The 16,261-nt window shown below is 45.4% G+C and overlaps 1 protein-coding gene across 10 annotated transcripts in view; it reads right to left on the bottom strand.

The window, feature by feature from the left end:
- Positions 1 to 16,261, bottom strand: part of ASXL2 (ASXL transcriptional regulator 2) — a 175,303-nt gene that overhangs the window by 127,284 nt on the left and 31,758 nt on the right. Inside the window, exon 2 of one of the 10 annotated variants that reach the window (XM_089326715.1) lies at positions 3,333 to 3,444. The exons of the other annotated variants lie outside the window; for them this stretch is intronic. The gene's annotated coding sequence lies outside the window, so the exon portion shown is untranslated. The remainder of the gene's footprint in view (positions 1 to 3,332; positions 3,445 to 16,261) is intronic. 10 annotated transcript variants of the gene reach the window in all.

Below are 16,261 nucleotides of genomic sequence, written 5' to 3'. Positions count from 1 at the left end.
GCATCCCACATGGGAACTGGTTCGAGCTCTAGCTGTTCTACTTCCAATCCAGCTCTCGGCTATGGCCTGGGAAAGCAGTGGAAGATGGCCCACGTCCTTGGGCCTCTGCACCCATGTGGGAGACCCAGAAGAAACACCTGGCTCCTGTCTTCAGATTGGCCCAGTTCTGTCCATTGTGGCCATTTGGAGAGAGAACCAACAGGTGGAAGACCTCTCTCTCTCTGTAACCCTGCCTTTCAAATAAAGAAATAAATCTTTTTAATAAAAGTGCCAAAAGAAAAGAATTACTAGTCTGAAATTCCCTATCAGAATCAGAGAGAAATCAAGACATTCTCATCTGAAGAAAATCACTATCAACAGATTTGATTTAAAATGATTTTTTCCCAAAAAAATCTTTTATTTAAGGCATACAAACTTCATGCATTTCCTAAGTACAACTTTAGGAACACCGTGATTCTTCCCACCATACCCACACTCCTACCCACACTCCCACCCCTCTTCCTCCTCCCTACCTCCTTATTCCCATTCTTATAAAATGCTTTTTAAGTCAATTCTGGTTTCCCTTTATTTTTATTTCAAGTGGGTTTATTTATTTTCATTTTATTTGAAATGCAGAGACACACACACAGAGACATATCTTCTGATAGTTTGTCCCCAAATATACTCAAAAGTACAAGCTGGGCTAGGATGGAGCCAGGAGCCTGAAACTACTTCCAGGTCTCCCACATGGGTGACAGGGACTCAAGAGGGGTCATCTGCTGTCTCCCAGGATGCACATTAGCAGGAAGCTGGAGCTGAAGCAGAGCAGAAAACCAGGTTTGCAGGCATTGGCATCCCAATCAGCAACTTAAGCCACTACACTAAATGCCTGTCCTATAGTTATCCATTTTTTAATGTAAGATTTTTATTTGTAAGTCTTTATTTATTTATTTGAAAAGAAGGCAGGGAAGAGGGGGGAAGGGAGAGAGAGAGGAAGGGAGGTAGGAAGGAGGGGGAGAGAGGGGGAGAGAAGGGGAGAGAGGGGGAGAGGAAGGGATGGAGGGAGGGAGAGAGAGAGAGATACAGAGGGACAGAGACAGAGATCTCCCGCTCACTGGCTTATTATCCTGTACCTGTAACAGGAGGTGCTGGGTCAGGCCAAAGCCAGAAATCATGAACTCAATCCCACATGAGTGGAAGAGACCCAAACACATAAGCCAGCACCTGCTGCCTCCCAGGGTGTTCATCAGTAGGAATCAGGAAGAGAGCACTCTGATAAAGGATGTGAATGTCCCAAGCAGCATCTTAACCACTGCACCAAACACGTACTCATCACTGGCATCTTTTAGCAGCCAAAGGTTCTTTATCTTTAAATTAGTAAAAATGGAAAGTGGGGCGCGGGTTAAACTACCAGTGGTAATGCTGGCATCCCATGGCAAAGTGCCAGTTCAAGTCCCAGCTGTTCCACTCCCCATCCAGCTCCCCACTAAGGCACCTGGGAAGGCAGTGGATGATGGGCCAAGTACTTGGTTCCCTGGAGACTTATACTGAGTTCCTGACTCCTGGCTTTAGCCTGGCCCAGCCCCTTCAGTTGCAGGCCTTTGTGGAGTTAACCAGGAGGTGGGAGATTTCTTTCTTTCTGACTCTTTCTAGTCCCGGTTGCTCCTCTTCCAGTCCAGCTCTCTGCTGTGAACCAGGAAGGCAGTGGAGGATGGCCCAAGTGCTTAGGCCCCTGCACCCGCATCAGAGACCAGGAGGAAGCTCCTGGCTCCTGGCTTCGGATCAGCGAAGCCGGCCCTAGCAGCCATTTGGGGGGTGAACCAACGGAAGGAAGACCTTTCTTTCTGTCTCTCGCTCTCTCTCACTGTCTAACTCTGCCTGTCAAATAAAAATATATAGATATATATTATCTCAGATTGGCACAGCTATAGCCATTGCAGCCAGTTGGGGAAGTGAACCAGCAGATGGAAGGCCTGCCTCTCTCTCTCTCTTTCTCTGTCTCTCCTTCTCTCTGTGTGTAACTCTGACTTTCAAATAAATAAATTTTTAAAAAAAGAGAGAAAGAAAACTGAAAGGGGAGCCAAGACTCAAATCCAGGAACTCCAATATGGGCTGGAAACTTCCAAAGCAGTGTCTTTTTTTTTTTTTTTTTTTTTACAGGCAGAGTGGACAGTGAGAGAGAGAGAGAAAGGTTTTCCTTTGCCGTTGGTTCACCCTCCAATGGCCGCTGCGGCCGGCACGCTGCAGCAGGCACACTGCGCTGATCCGAAGCCAGGAGCCAGGTGCTTCCTCCTGGTCTCCCATGCGGGTGCAGGGCCCAAGCACTTGGGCCATCCTCCACTGCACTCCCAGGCCACAGCAGAGAGCTGGCCTGAAAGAGGGGCAACCAGGACAGAATCCGGTGCTCCGACCGGGACTAGAACCCGGTGTGCCGGTGCCGCAGGTGGAGGATTACCCTATTGAGCCATGGCCCCTGCCCAAAGCAGTGTCTTAAGGACTGCCAAATGCCTGTCCCTTTAAAAAGTTCTTATTATGCAAATTTGAAAACAATGACACCTCAGAAACTAACTACAATTTTGTAATACCAAGCTATTTAGTCCTATAATTTCATGGGGGAAAAAAACTTTTTAAACAGTTCAAACTAATACCCAAGGAATAATATATACAGCATTTGGTTAATATGTATTTTTTTTTATTTTAAACACTTTTTATTTGAGAGGTAGAGCTACAGACAGAGAGGAAGAGACAAAGAGAAGCTGCCATCCTCTGGTTCACACCCCAAATGGCTGCAACGGCCAGAGCTGGGCCAGTCCAAAGCAGGATTTTCTCTGGGTCTCCCACGCGGGTGCAAGAACCCAAATACTTGGGCCATCTTCCACTACTTTCCCAGGCCACAGGCAGAGAGCTGAATCAGAAGAGGAGCAGCTGGGACTCAAACTAGTGCCCCTACAAGATGCCAGCATGGTAGGCAGAGGCTTAGCCTTCTACACCACCGCACTGGCCCCTTAAAATGTGTCTTAAAGTGTCTTCTCACTCTTTTTCGTTCTAATTTACATACTGAAAAAAACAAGCAGACTATGTACTAAGTGTTCCACATTCTGTATTTTGCTAATTGCATGGTTCTCTGACCCCTTCTATTTTCAGAAAAAAGAATTTACGGCCGGCGCCGCGGCTCACTAGGCTAATCCTCCGCCTTGCAGCGCCGGCACACTGGGTTCTAGTCCCGGTCAGGGCACCGGATTCTGTCCCAGTTGCCCCTCTTCCAGGCCAGCTCTCTGCTATGGCCCGGGAGTGCAGTGGAGGATGGCCCAAGTGCTTGGGCCCTGCACCCCATGGAAGACCAGGATAAGTACCTGGCTCCTGCCATCGGATCAGCGCGGTGCGACGGCCACGGCGGCCATTGAAGGGTGAACCAACGGCAAAGGAAGACCTTTCTGTCTCTCTCTCTCTCACTGTCCACTCTGCCTGTCAAAAAAAAAAAAAAAAAAAAAAAAGAATTTACACCTAGAGGCTTGTTCACATGTAGAATTTTTAAATGTTTTATTTATGAATTTTTATGTATTTGAAGAGCAGAGAGAGAAAAACAGAGATCTTCCATCTACTTGTTCACTCCTCAACTGCCCACAACACCTGGGATTGGGGCAGGCCAAAGAAAGGAGCGAGAACTCAATCTAGGTCTCCCATGTGGGTGGCAGGGATCCAATAGCCATCAGCTGTTGCCTCCCGAGGAGTGTAACAGTAGCAAGCTAGAACCACAAGCAAAGCCAGGACTCCAACCCAGGCCCTTCTTATTAATGTTATACATTGTAATTAATTGGCCTTGTTTTTCTTTCAAGACTTCTCCACTTAAATGTACCTTCCTTCCTTTCAATAACAATTTTTCTTTCATTTACACTTAACCCTTTTAATTCACTTAAGAAAATATGCATGGAAATGAGAAAAATGTGCAAAAACCTTAGAGGGAGAGGAGATAAAAAACAAAATGGCCCCATATAATCATATGTGTAAAAATACTAGATTAACTATTACATTCTTCTACTACATGATCAATATAAATGGAGACTAGTACTTTATAAAACATTTAGCTTACTTCAACCACAGGAGGGCAGTGTTCATCAAACAAACCCTCATTACATTGGAACTACTCATGGAACTACAAAATAACAGTAACTTTTAGAAATTCCCTTATGACAATATGAATAACCACAAAGAATCAAATTAAACCAAAAAATTTAAGGTGCAATTAAATAGTTCTAAAACATGCCTAATATTCCTAATTTTTAGTTTGCAGATTCTCAACTCAGCTAGTAAAACAGATGTAAAAATCGTTATTTTCTGATACTCAAGAATAAGCTGGGTAGCCGTCAAGATTCACATTAGACTTCAGCAGTATTTAAATTTCAATTGTTGTTACACTTACGAGTTCATTCCAGGTATGCACAGATGTGTAGTCTGAATCCTGCATAATCTATGACTATTTTATACTTAAATGTCCAAATTAATGACATGATGATCTTTATAGAATTATATCAGTATTAAAAGACTTATTTACCAAAATACAAAAGTTTTAACTGGGGCTGGCATCATACCATAGCAGGTAAAGCCTCCAATTGTGATGCCAGAATCCCACATGGACCCTGGTTCAAGCCCCAGCTGCACTACTTCTGATCCAGCTCCCCTCTAATGGTCTGGGAAAAGCAGTGCCTGGGCCCTGCCACACAGGAGAACTGAATGAAGCTCCTGGCTCCTGGCTTCAGTATGACCCAGCTCCAGCCTTCACGGCCACTTAGGAAGTGAACCAGCTGACAAGAGATCTCTCTCTCTCTGTCTCTCCCTCTCTCTATGACTTTCAAATAATAAACAAATCTTGGAAGTGGGGGAGCTTTTTTTTTTTTTAAACAGGCAGAGTTATACAGTGAGAGAGAGAGAGAGAGAGACAAAGGTCTTCCTTCCATTGGTTCACCCCCTAAATGGCCGCCACGGCCAGCATACTATGCTGATCCGAACCCAGGAGCCAGGAGCTTCCTCCTGGTCTCCCATACGGGTGCGGGGCCCAAGCACTTGGGCCATCCTCCACTGCCTTCCCGGGCCACAGCAGAGAGTTGGACTGGAAGAGGGGCAACCGGGACTAGAAACCGGGAGTGCTGGGTGCCGGCCAAGGGGGTGGGAGAGCTTTAATTAGGGAACCAAGAATATTGAAGTGAAGAGGTCAGAGTATGCAGAGTGAGAAAGATGAGAGCTGACGATGCTACAGAACAATCTGCCTGTGGTTAAGAGGCAGAGAAGAAAAGCTAGCAAATAAACTAACAGGTGGCCAGAAGGATAGGAAGAAAAGCAGAAAATGCTGGGGCCTCTGAAAAGATGAAAGTATTCTAAGAAGCTGAGGTGGGCACAATGGCAAAAGCTACTCAGAAGCTGAGATAACAACAGAAGTGCATTCCCTGCATTTAGCAACACAGAGATCTTTACAAGTTCAGATTCCATTTAATCAGGAAGGAAGAAATCAGGCTGGAGGGGGTTTAACCCTGAATGGGAATCCAGAAGTGGCAACAGAGTTGAAACAGCCCTCCCAGGAAGAGGGAAGGAAGCACAAGTGGGGACTCAAGGAGTAACTGCTTCTGTCAAGACTTGAGTAGTGTCACTGAACCAGGATAAAAGGAGATGCACGTATCCCTTGTCCCCATGTCAACACAACAGGCAAATGGATTCAGACAAATTTTTTTAAATAAGTAGCCTTAGACAATTTTTTAAGTTGAAAGCAAATACAAATAAGGTTATGAATTTGGGAGCTGAAACTTATGTGTAATAAGTAGCTGAGACTATTTACATACCCAATTTATACAGAAAGGCACCTTTTGCCTCAATCAGCACAGTGGTTTTGTTTTATCTAGGGATCCCTTAATTCTGAATGACTAGTAAGTCACACAAGTGACTAAAGTCTTCTAGCTTGGATTCTTCTTTTTACTTGATTATCCAAGAAGTCTGGATATTACATACTCTGTATTACAAAAAAAAAAAAAAAAAAAAAAAAAGTCTCAAAATCTAATTCTCCCCAACTCTGAAGAATTGGTAACAATTTAATAGTTAATACTTATCTAACATTTAAGTGTCAGGTACTATTTTAAGTGCTTTACATATATTAGCTAATTTAGTTTTTATAATAAAGCTACAAGGGGGATACTATCATCCTATTTCTTTTTTATGAAAATTGAAGTGACTTGCCCAAGATCACATCAGCCAGCAAATGATGAAAACCACCAGCACTGCCAACCATAAGGCTCCGTGTGTCACAGCTCTTCAACAAGATGAGCCCATGGCAAGCTGATTACACTGGACCTCTCCCACCAGGAGAGGGACAGCAATTTGCTCGGGCCGGCACTATCAGTAAGTCCAGCAGAGCTTGCTCTCTCTGCCTCTAATACCTCAACCACCACCACTGTCCAAGGGTAGCTGATTCGCCACATGGGGCCTAATACCACCTCAGACCCCCCCCCCCTTTTTTTTTTGCAAAAGGAAGCATAAAGAGCCAGTGCCGTGGCACAGTGGGTTAATGCCCTGGCCTGAAGCGCCAGATGGGATGCCGTTCAAGACCCAGCTGCTTCCACGTCCGGTCCAGCTCCCTGCTGTGGCCTGGGAAAGCGGTGGAGGAGGGCCCAAGTGCATGGGCTCCTGCACCCGTATGGGAGATCCAGAAAAGTTCCTGATTCCTGGCTTTGGCCTGGCCCAGCCCAGGCCATTACTGTCATGTGGGGATTGAACCAACAGATGGTAGACCTCTCTCTCTGCCTTTCTTCTCCCTCTGTAACTCTGTCAAATAAATAAATAAATCTTTAAAAAAAAAAAAAAAAAGAAGCATAAAAATGGGTTCTAGGTTGCGATCTCACAGTCTGTGATATCATCAAAAAGAAAAAAAAAAAGCCCAAGAGAATACTGGATTGGCCTCCAAAATGCAGTAAATACATCCTCAAAGTACAATCAGAGGTGAAACTGGAAGTTAAGATTGGTTCCTACGATTCCAGAGACCAAATTAAATACTTGGTTCCCATCCCTGCAACTTTAGGCTCTACTGGGAATAGAGATCCTATTCCTAGAGAAAACATTTTTATCAAGGGACCTTTAATCTGAATCCGAAGTTAACAACTACTGGAGGGCTTATGCAGATAAACAAGTAGGCAAGAAAAGGAGTCATTACAATGGCTGCTACAACTGACGCTACCTTGCAGGTAACTGAATCTACCAGATGGTTCTCCATGCTTCCCACATGTTGCCTTCCAACAGGCAACTTCAGCAGAGGGCAAAGACGTGATGAGAGCTCAGACTCCTCAGGAGTAATGGTCTCAGGCAAGCAACCTAGACCAGCTGAAGTCTGGCCAAAAGTAAGCAACTCTAGAATGGGTGGAGGTGGAGGGACATGAGGACTATCATTATGGCCTTGGAACCAGCTGTGCAGCAGAGACTGTCACTTATCCCATTAATCTCCTACAATAAGCCATTCTAAGACCCCAGCCAATGTTAGCCTTGAGACACTGATGACAAGAGTTGGCTTACTGTGGAGCACCAACTGTGTACAAACAGACTCAACAGAGTCCGGGTGGGTGTCAGGAGCAGTAGTTAAGCCAGCTTCCATATTGGCTTACCTCAGTTCAATACTTGCCTCTGGCTCCTGATCCCAGCTTCCTACTAATGCAGACCCTAGAAAGCAGCAGTGATGGCTGTCAGCAATGGCTCAACTGATTGGGTTCCTACCACTCACGTGGGAGACCTGGGTAGAGTTCCAAGTTCCCAACTTTGGCCTCAGTGGGCCACTACAGGCATGTGGGGAGATAGTCAGAATATGGGAGCTCTCTCTGCTTCCCAAATAAAAATTTTTTTATAAATAAAATACGACACAGTTTTTCAGTGTCCTCCAACACATCCCTAAAAAACCCCTTGCCTCTAATCTCCACTACAGCTCTGATGAATAGAGAATTTCACACTGCCAACAGGCCACCTTCACTCATGCTGCCTCGTAGGGAGGGCATTAGCAGAAAACTGCAATTGGGAATGGAGCCCAGACTTGAATCCAGGAACTCTGATATGAGATGCCAGCATCCCAGTGTCTTAACTGCTATAGCAAATGCTCACACCCAAAAAAAAAAAAAAAAAAAAAAAAGGTGTAACTTTTATTGTTGGTTGCTGTGGGTCCACACACTTCATGAAGCCTAAGGTAGATCTGTGTTTCTAGGAACTCACCTCCCTTTCAGCATTCTCATGATAAAAAAGTCCTACTGTTCTTTTAGAAATGCACCTCTCTGGGGCTGGCGCTGTGGCACAGCAGGTAAAGCCACCGCTTGCAGTACAGCCATCCCATATGAGCTCCAGTTCGAGTCCCGACTGCTCTACTTCTATTCTTTTTTCTTTTTTTTTTTTTGACAGGCAGAGTGGACAGTGAGAGACAGAGAGCAGAGAGAAAGGTCTTCCTTTGCCGTTGGTTCACCCTCCAATGGCCGCCGCGGCCGGCGCACGGCGCTGATCCAATGGCAGGAGCCAGGAGCCAGGTGCTTTTCCTGGTCTCCCATGGGGTGCAGGGCCCAAGCACTTGGGCCATCCTCCACTGCACTCCCTGGCCACAGCAGAGAGCTGGCCTGGAAGAGGGGCAACCGGGACAGAATCCGGCGCCCCAACCAGGTCTAGAACCAGGTTTGCCGGCACCGCAGGCAGAAGATTAGCCTATTGATCCGCAGCGCCAGCCCAGACTGCTCCACTTCTGATACAGCTCTCTGCTATGGCCTGAGAAAGCAGTGGAAGATGGCCGAAGTCCTTGAGCCTCTGCACCCGCATGTGAGACCCAGAAGAAGCTCCTGGCTCCTGGCTTCGTATCAGCACAGCTCCAGCTGTTGCAGCCAATTGAGGAGTGAACCAGTGGATGAAAGACCTCTCTCCTTCTCTTCTCTCTCTCTCTGCCTCTCCTCTCTCTGTGTAACTCTGACTTTCAAATAAATAAAATTAAAAAGAGAGAGAGAGAGAGAGAGAGAGAGAGATCCACCCTCTCTGCCATCCTCAATCCATACTGTATAAACCAACAATAACAGTAAAGCATGGAACCAATGAGTACTTTCCATCATCTTGGCCACAGCAATTGGTTTAGAAACGTGCAGAAGACCGGCGCCGCGGCTCACTAGGCTAATCCTCCGCCTAGCGGCGCCGGCACACCGGGTTCTAGTCCCAGTCAGGGCGCCGGATTCTGTCCCGGTTGCCCCTCTTCCAGGCCAGCCCTCTGTTGTGGCCAGGGAGTGCAGTGGAGGATGGCCCAGGTGCTTGGGCCCTGCACCCCATGGGAGACCAGGAAAAGCACCTGGCTCCTGGCTCCTGCCATCGGATCAGCGCGGTGTGCAGGCCGCAGCGCGCCAACTGCGGCGGCCATTGGAGGGTGAACCAACGGCAAAGGAAGACCTTTCTCTCTGTCTCTCTCTCTCACTGTCCACTCTGCCTGTCAAAAATAAATAAATAAATAAATAAATAAATAAAATAAAATAAAAATAGAAACGTGCAGAAGACTCAAGCTAAGACTGAATGGGCAGAACATGAGATAAGTAAGGATTATTTCTCTCCAGCAATCACTAGACTTCAACCTGAATGATGTGAGGCTGGGGTTAACAGCTTTTTTGCTCCATTAAGAGTTTGGCGCCGGCGCCGCGGCTCACTAGGCTAATCCTCCGCCTAGCAGCGCCGGCACACCGGGTTCTAGTCCCGGTTGGGGCGCCGGATTCTGTCCTGGTTGCCCCTCTTCCAGGCCAGCCCTCTGCTGTGGCCAGGGAGTGCAGTGGAGGATGGCCCAGGTGCTTGGGCCCTGCACCCCATGGGAGACCAGGAGAAGCACCTGGCTCCTGCCATCGGATCAGCGCAGCGCGCCGGCCGCGGCGGCCATTGGAGGGTGAACCAACGGCAAAGGAAGACCTTTCTCTCTGTCTCTCTCTCACTGTCCACTCTACCTGTCAAAAAAAAAAAAAAAAAAAAAAAAAGAGTTTGGCAATCAAATCAGCACCCCAAAGACAAAGAGAAGCAAAATTTTGATAATGCCCTATTTAAACACTGAACCAATCATACCTAATGTTCTTTGAAAGTTTTCAGTGACAAATTCCTTTTTCTTCTTTCTACCACTTTGGGATAAGTTTTCTTATCATTTTTTAAGAGTCCTAAGTGAGAGAGAACCTGAGACCAAGATTAAGAACTGGAATAGACAACAAATCTATATTATGAATTCATACACATGGATTCAAGACAGTAAAGCTAATTATGGGAAACAGACTGGCAATAATTAGAGTCTACTAGTCACACAAAGCTTTTAATCATACTAGAAAAGAATTTTCTTAAATCTTCACATGATTTTTTATTTAAGCTTTGTAAATTATTGAACAATATGATGAAATATTCCCAGAAACTAGCCAAAGCAATGCCTTGAAGCTACCAAGACAAGACAATTGTTTAGGATGGCAGAGTTTCCCAGATGTCAAACAGAATCTGTGCTCCCACATCCTTGCTCAAAAGAACCAAGTCCAGATACATCTCTCTCTCCATGAAATGTGCTCTCACCCACAATGACACCCTTCCTTCTCAGCTACTTCAGGTACTTCAAGTAAGTAACTGCCACAGTTAATTACTTCATATTATTTTTCTTATCTCCACTTATTCACTGAGATTTTATTAAAGAGAGAACGTAGGGCTGGCATTGTGGCACATGGATTAAGTGCTACTTACAACATTGGCATCCTATATCAGAGTGCCAGTTCAAAACCCGGCTGCTCTCCTTCAGATCCAACTCTCTGATAATGCACCTGGGAAGGCAGTAGATGATGACCCAAGTACTTGGGTCCCTGCCACCCATATGGGAGAATTGCCTGAAGTTCCAGGCTCCCGACTTCAACTTGGCTCAGCCTTGCTGCAGCTTATATGGGTACTGAACCAGCAGACAGAGGCGCTCTCTCTCTCGCTCTCTGTCTCTGACATGCCATTCAAGTAAATAAAACTAAAAAAAAATAAAAACAAAAACAAACAAAAAAACAGAGCACTGAAAGGAGGCCTCCTGAAGCACAGGACAGCCAAGGGGCTGGCACTGTGGTGCAGCGGAGTAAGCCCAGCCTTAGACACCGGCATTCCATACAAGCAAAAAGTTAGTGTCCTGGTAGTGCCACTTCTGATCCAGCTCCTGGCTAATGTGCCTGGGAAAGCACCAGCAGAAGGCCACATTGCTTGGGAACCTGCAACCCACATGGGAGACTCAGATGGAGTTCCTGGCTCCAGGTTTCAGGGTGGCCCAGAGCTAGTCGTTGTGGCCATTTAAGAAGCAAACCAGCAGATGGAAGATCTCTTTCTCTATCCCATATCTTTATCTGCCTTTCAAATAAATAAATCTTTTTTTTTTAGAAAAAGAGAGAGATTGAGAGAGAAGGCTAAGGAAGCAATCCCAACTTAGATTTCCTGAATTTCACGTTCCTTATTAGAGAAAACTCTAGAGTTTTCTGTGGTTAATACTGCCACCAGCACAATGGCCCCCCCAGAAGTACAATGATCTCTATTTAAAGCTCTGATTCAAATGTGAAATAAAAACCCTTTTGCTTTGGCTGCCTTTCCATGGTTTAAAAGAAAAAATGCAGGCACTGTAAAAAGAACATTACTAAACAGGGAGGGAAAGTTGCACAACAGAATGAAAGGAAAGAAAATACAACTTGCAGTCACTTTTATATGAAGACATTTCTGAATGCCATTGTGATGACTTTTCAGTATTGGCACTCCCTGCTCTAGCTTCTGCCCACCCTAACTGCTTACCAGCTACCAAGGCTCTAGTGAGCCATACCAGCGCTCACACAGGCAGCAGGAGGCAGCTAGGCCTGCATAATCAGTAAGCAGAGTTACTTCTTCAAGAGTTATGTACTAATGACTCACAATAACACAAGCCAGCACAAGGTTAAGTAGAGGGAAACCCTGGAGGAATAGTATGCTGACCTATCACTGGTTAAGACTGTGGGAAGCTTTTCTCCTTTTTTTTATTCTCCCCATATTTTTTAGCATGTACAAGTATTATTTACCTATAAGATATTTTTTCATTTTCATATAGTTAAATCTTGTCCTTTGTGGATTTTGCCTTTGTTAAGTAAGCTTTCAAAAGAATGACATAGGGGTCAGCGCTGTGGCGCAGCGGGTTAAAGCCCTGGCCTGAAGTGCTGGCATCCCATATGGGTGCCGGTTCTAGTCCTGGCTACTCCTTTTCTAATCCAGCTCTCTGCTATGGCCTGGGATAGCAGTAGAAGATGGCCCAAGTCCTTGAGCCCCTACACCTGCGTGGCAGACCGGAAGAAGCTCTTGGCTCCTGGCTTTGGATCGGCGCAGCTCCAGCTGTTGCGGCCAACTGGCGAGTGAACCAGTGGATAGAAGACCTCTCTCTCTCTGCCTTTCCTCTCTGTGCAACTCCAACTTCAAATAAATACAATAAATCTTAAAAAAAAAAAAAATGATACAAAACCCAGAGCAATAAGAGGGAAAATATTTGCAAGTGTGACAAAAAAAAATAAAATTTGGCATTGTGGCACAGTAGGTTAAGCCACCAGCTGCAAAGCCAGCGTCCCATTTTTGCAGCAGCAGTTTAAGTCCTGGCTGCTTGGTTTCTGATACAGCTTCCTTCTAATGTGCCTGGGGAGGCAACAGAATACGGCCTGAGTACTTGGATCCTTGCCATGCACATGGGAGACCAGGATGGAGGTCCATGTTCTTGGTTTCAGGACAGACCCACAGTCTGCTGATGCAGCCATCTGGGGAGTGAACCAGCAGATGGAAGATCTCTCTCCTTCTCTACCCCTTTGATACTATGCCTTTCAAATAAATAAAATAAATCTTTAACAAAAAACATGGATATTGTATATAGGCGCATGCATGCATAAGCATACACAAGAATGCACATACACACATGTATACACATTCCCCATAGACAAAATCTACAGAGAAATCAGGGAGAAAAGCTGGAAAACATACCACCAACAACACTGTGACAAATCAATGAGAAAAATTCCAACAATTCAAAACAAAACTGGCAAAGGATATAAAGAAGCAGTTCAAGGGCCGGCGCTGTGGCATTGTGAGTAAAGCTGCTGTTGCTTGCAGTGTCGACATCCCATATGGGTGCCAGTTCAAGTCCTGACTGCTCCACTTTTGATCCAGTGCTCTGCTATGGCCTGGGAAAGGAATAGAGGGTGGCCCAAGTCCTTGGACCCCTGCACCCACGTGGGAGACCAAAGAAGCTCCTGGCCCCTGCCTTCGGATTGGTGCAACTCTGGCTGTTGCGGCCAATTGGGGAGTGAACCAGCGGATAGAAGATCTCTCTCTCTCTTCGCTTTCTGTCTGCCTCTCCTTCTCTCTGTGTGTAACTTTGCCTTTCAAATAAATAATCTTTTAAAAGATAAAATAAACAGGTTTAGAGAAACTGAAATACGAGACGTTCAACCACAACCTTACAACCATGAATACAGAAATCAAAAGCTAAACCAGGTATTTTGCAGCCAACATTGTGACGCAGAGGGTTAGGTGGCCACTACATATCTGCACGCTACAGCAGAGTGCCAGTCCAAGTCCCGGTTCCTCAGCTTCTGATCTAGCTCCCTGCTAATGCACCTGGGAAGGCAGCGGGGAATGGACCAAGTGCTTGGGTCCCTGACACCCATGTGGGAGACCAGGATGGGGGTTCCTATCTTCTGGCTTCAGCCTGGCTGTTGCGGGCATTTGGAGAGTGAACCACCAGATGGAAGACCTCTCTCTCTCCTTCTCCTTCTCCTTCCCTATCACTTGCCTTTCAAATAAATAGCTTTTTTTTTTTTTTTTTTGGACAGGCAGAGTGGACAGTGAGAGAGAGAGAGACAGAGAGAAAGGTCTTCCTTTTTGCCGTTGGTTCACCCTCCAATGGCCACCGCAGCCGGCGCGCTGCGGCTGGCGCACCGCACTGATCCGAAGCCAGGAGCCAGGTGCTTTTCCTGGTCTCCCATGCTGGTGCAGGGCCCAAGGACTTGGGCCATCCTCCACTGCACTCCCGGGCCACAGCAGAGAGCTGGCCTGGAAGAGGGGCAACCGGGACAGAATGCGGCGCCCCGACCAGGACTAGAACCCAGAGTGCCGGCGCTGCAAGGCAGAGGATTAGCCTATTGAGCCACAAATAGATCTTTTTTAAAAAATGTTTTTCAACTACTGAACTCGCAAGGCAAAAAATGTTAAAAGCCTGGTATTCAACAGGATATAGGAAGCAAACACTCGTCCACTGCTGTACAATGGTATAGTCCTTTTGGAGCACAATTTGATACTCTCCACAATTCCAATTTAAAAAGTAATTCTATCTATTTCTGTAAGTATACAAATAAATGTGTTCTACTATATTTACTGGAGCCATATTTGTTAGCATCACAAATCTGGTAATGACCTAAACTTGAATAAGGAATTAGTAAAATAAATTGCTGAAGAACCAATTAGAAGACTACCTCCATCAAAAAGAATACTGTAGGCACCAAAGTCTTAGAAACACAGTAAAAATAAACAAACAGCACTACATCAAAATCTGAAACTTTTGTGCACCCCAAGATGCAATAACAAAGCCAAACATCTAGCATAGCAGTTAAGATGCCAAGTGGGATGCCCACATCTCATACTGACAGTGCCTGGGCTTTTTTTAGGATTTATTTTATATCATTTATTTGAAAGGCAGAGTTATAGAGAGGCAGAGGCAGAGAACGATCTATCCACTGGTTCACTCCCCAAATGGCCACAACAGCTGGAACTGGGGCAATCCTAAGCCAGGCGCCAGGAACTTCTTCCTGGTCTTCCACGTGGATACAGGGACCCAAAGACTTGGGCCATCTTTTGCTGCTTTCCCAGATGCATTAACAGGGAGCTAGATTGGAACTGGAGCAGCCAGGACTTGAACCAGTACCCATCTGGGATGCAAAACTGCAGGCGGTGGCTTCAGCTGCTGGGCCACAGCACCAGCCCTGGTGCCTGGGTTTGAGTTCTGGCTCCAGCTCCAGACTCCAATTTTCCACTAGTGCAGGGCTGTCTCCAGTAGATAGGTCCCTGCAGCCATACAGGAGACTGGGTCTCCAGCTCCCAACTTCAGCCTGGCCCACCCCCAGCCATTGCAAGCACTTAGGGAGTGAACCAGTGGGAGAGAGCTCTCTGTGTTACAAATGAATAATTTCTAAACTCACAATGAGGTAGCATTTCACATCCATGATGATGGCTACTATTAAAACAAAAAGTGTTGGCAAGTATGTGGAGAAGTTAGAACAACAGTACAGTAGAGATGAGAATATAAAATGGTAGATGTTATGGAAAATAATATGGCTGTTCTGCAGAAAATCAAAAATAGAACTACATGATCCAGCAACATCACTTCTGAAGATACATCCAAAAAAATTCAAAGCAGGATTTCAAAAAGGTACTTATACACTTCTGCTCATAACAGTATTATTCACAATAGCCAAAAGGCAGAAACAAACCAAGTGTCTACAAACTGTAAACAAATTGTGGTAAATACACAAAGTGGTACATTATTTAGCCTGCTACAACATGGATGAAACTTAAAGATATTCAGCTAAGAAAAATAAAGCAATCACAAAAAGTCAAATACTGTGTAATTTCACTTATATTGGGTCTTTTGTGAAGTCAAACTGGTAAAATGGAAAGTAGAATGGCAACTGCTAGCTGGGAGAAAGCGTGACTGGAGAGTTGCTTCCCTGTAGTTTCAGTTCTGCAAGATAAAAAAGGTCTGCAGATGGAACAATGGGAATACACTTAACACCACCAACCTGCAGACGAGAACGGTAAGGATGGTAAATTCACATGCACTTTGTCACAATGTTTTTAAAAAAGAACAATGAGGATAAATAATAAAATGGAATGTAGACCATAATTTCACTGTAAAAATTCTTTTTTCTAGCTTTATTTGGACAAAGAATTGGGAGATGAGAAGCCCTGAGATAGCATATTCAACTAAGGAGTGAGACCAGGTTCCAAAATGACATTCAGAGCTCATCAACCAAATGGATCCCACTTCCCAGCAGTCCTGTAGTTGGTACAATCAAAGAAAGGCCTGCTGGGAAATATATCTACCACTAAATCATCCAATTGTGCCGCCACTATAACAAAGATACAAGTTTTTTTTTTCATAATTAAATTTCCACAAAACCCTCCGATCACAAGTATTACAAAAGAAGGGGGGGGGGGGATCACATTTTTTACATCTTAAAATTTCTCTTCAGCATCTAGCTCG

The sequence above is a fragment of the Oryctolagus cuniculus genome, chromosome 2, assembly GCF_051225735.1.
Source record: "Oryctolagus cuniculus isolate XC-2025 breed Fujian yellow rabbit chromosome 2, ASM5122573v1, whole genome shotgun sequence".
Classification (NCBI taxonomy): Eukaryota; Metazoa; Chordata; class Mammalia; order Lagomorpha; family Leporidae; genus Oryctolagus; species Oryctolagus cuniculus.
Note: the sequence above shows the minus strand (reverse complement) of the source record. Positions and strands in the feature narration are given on the sequence as shown.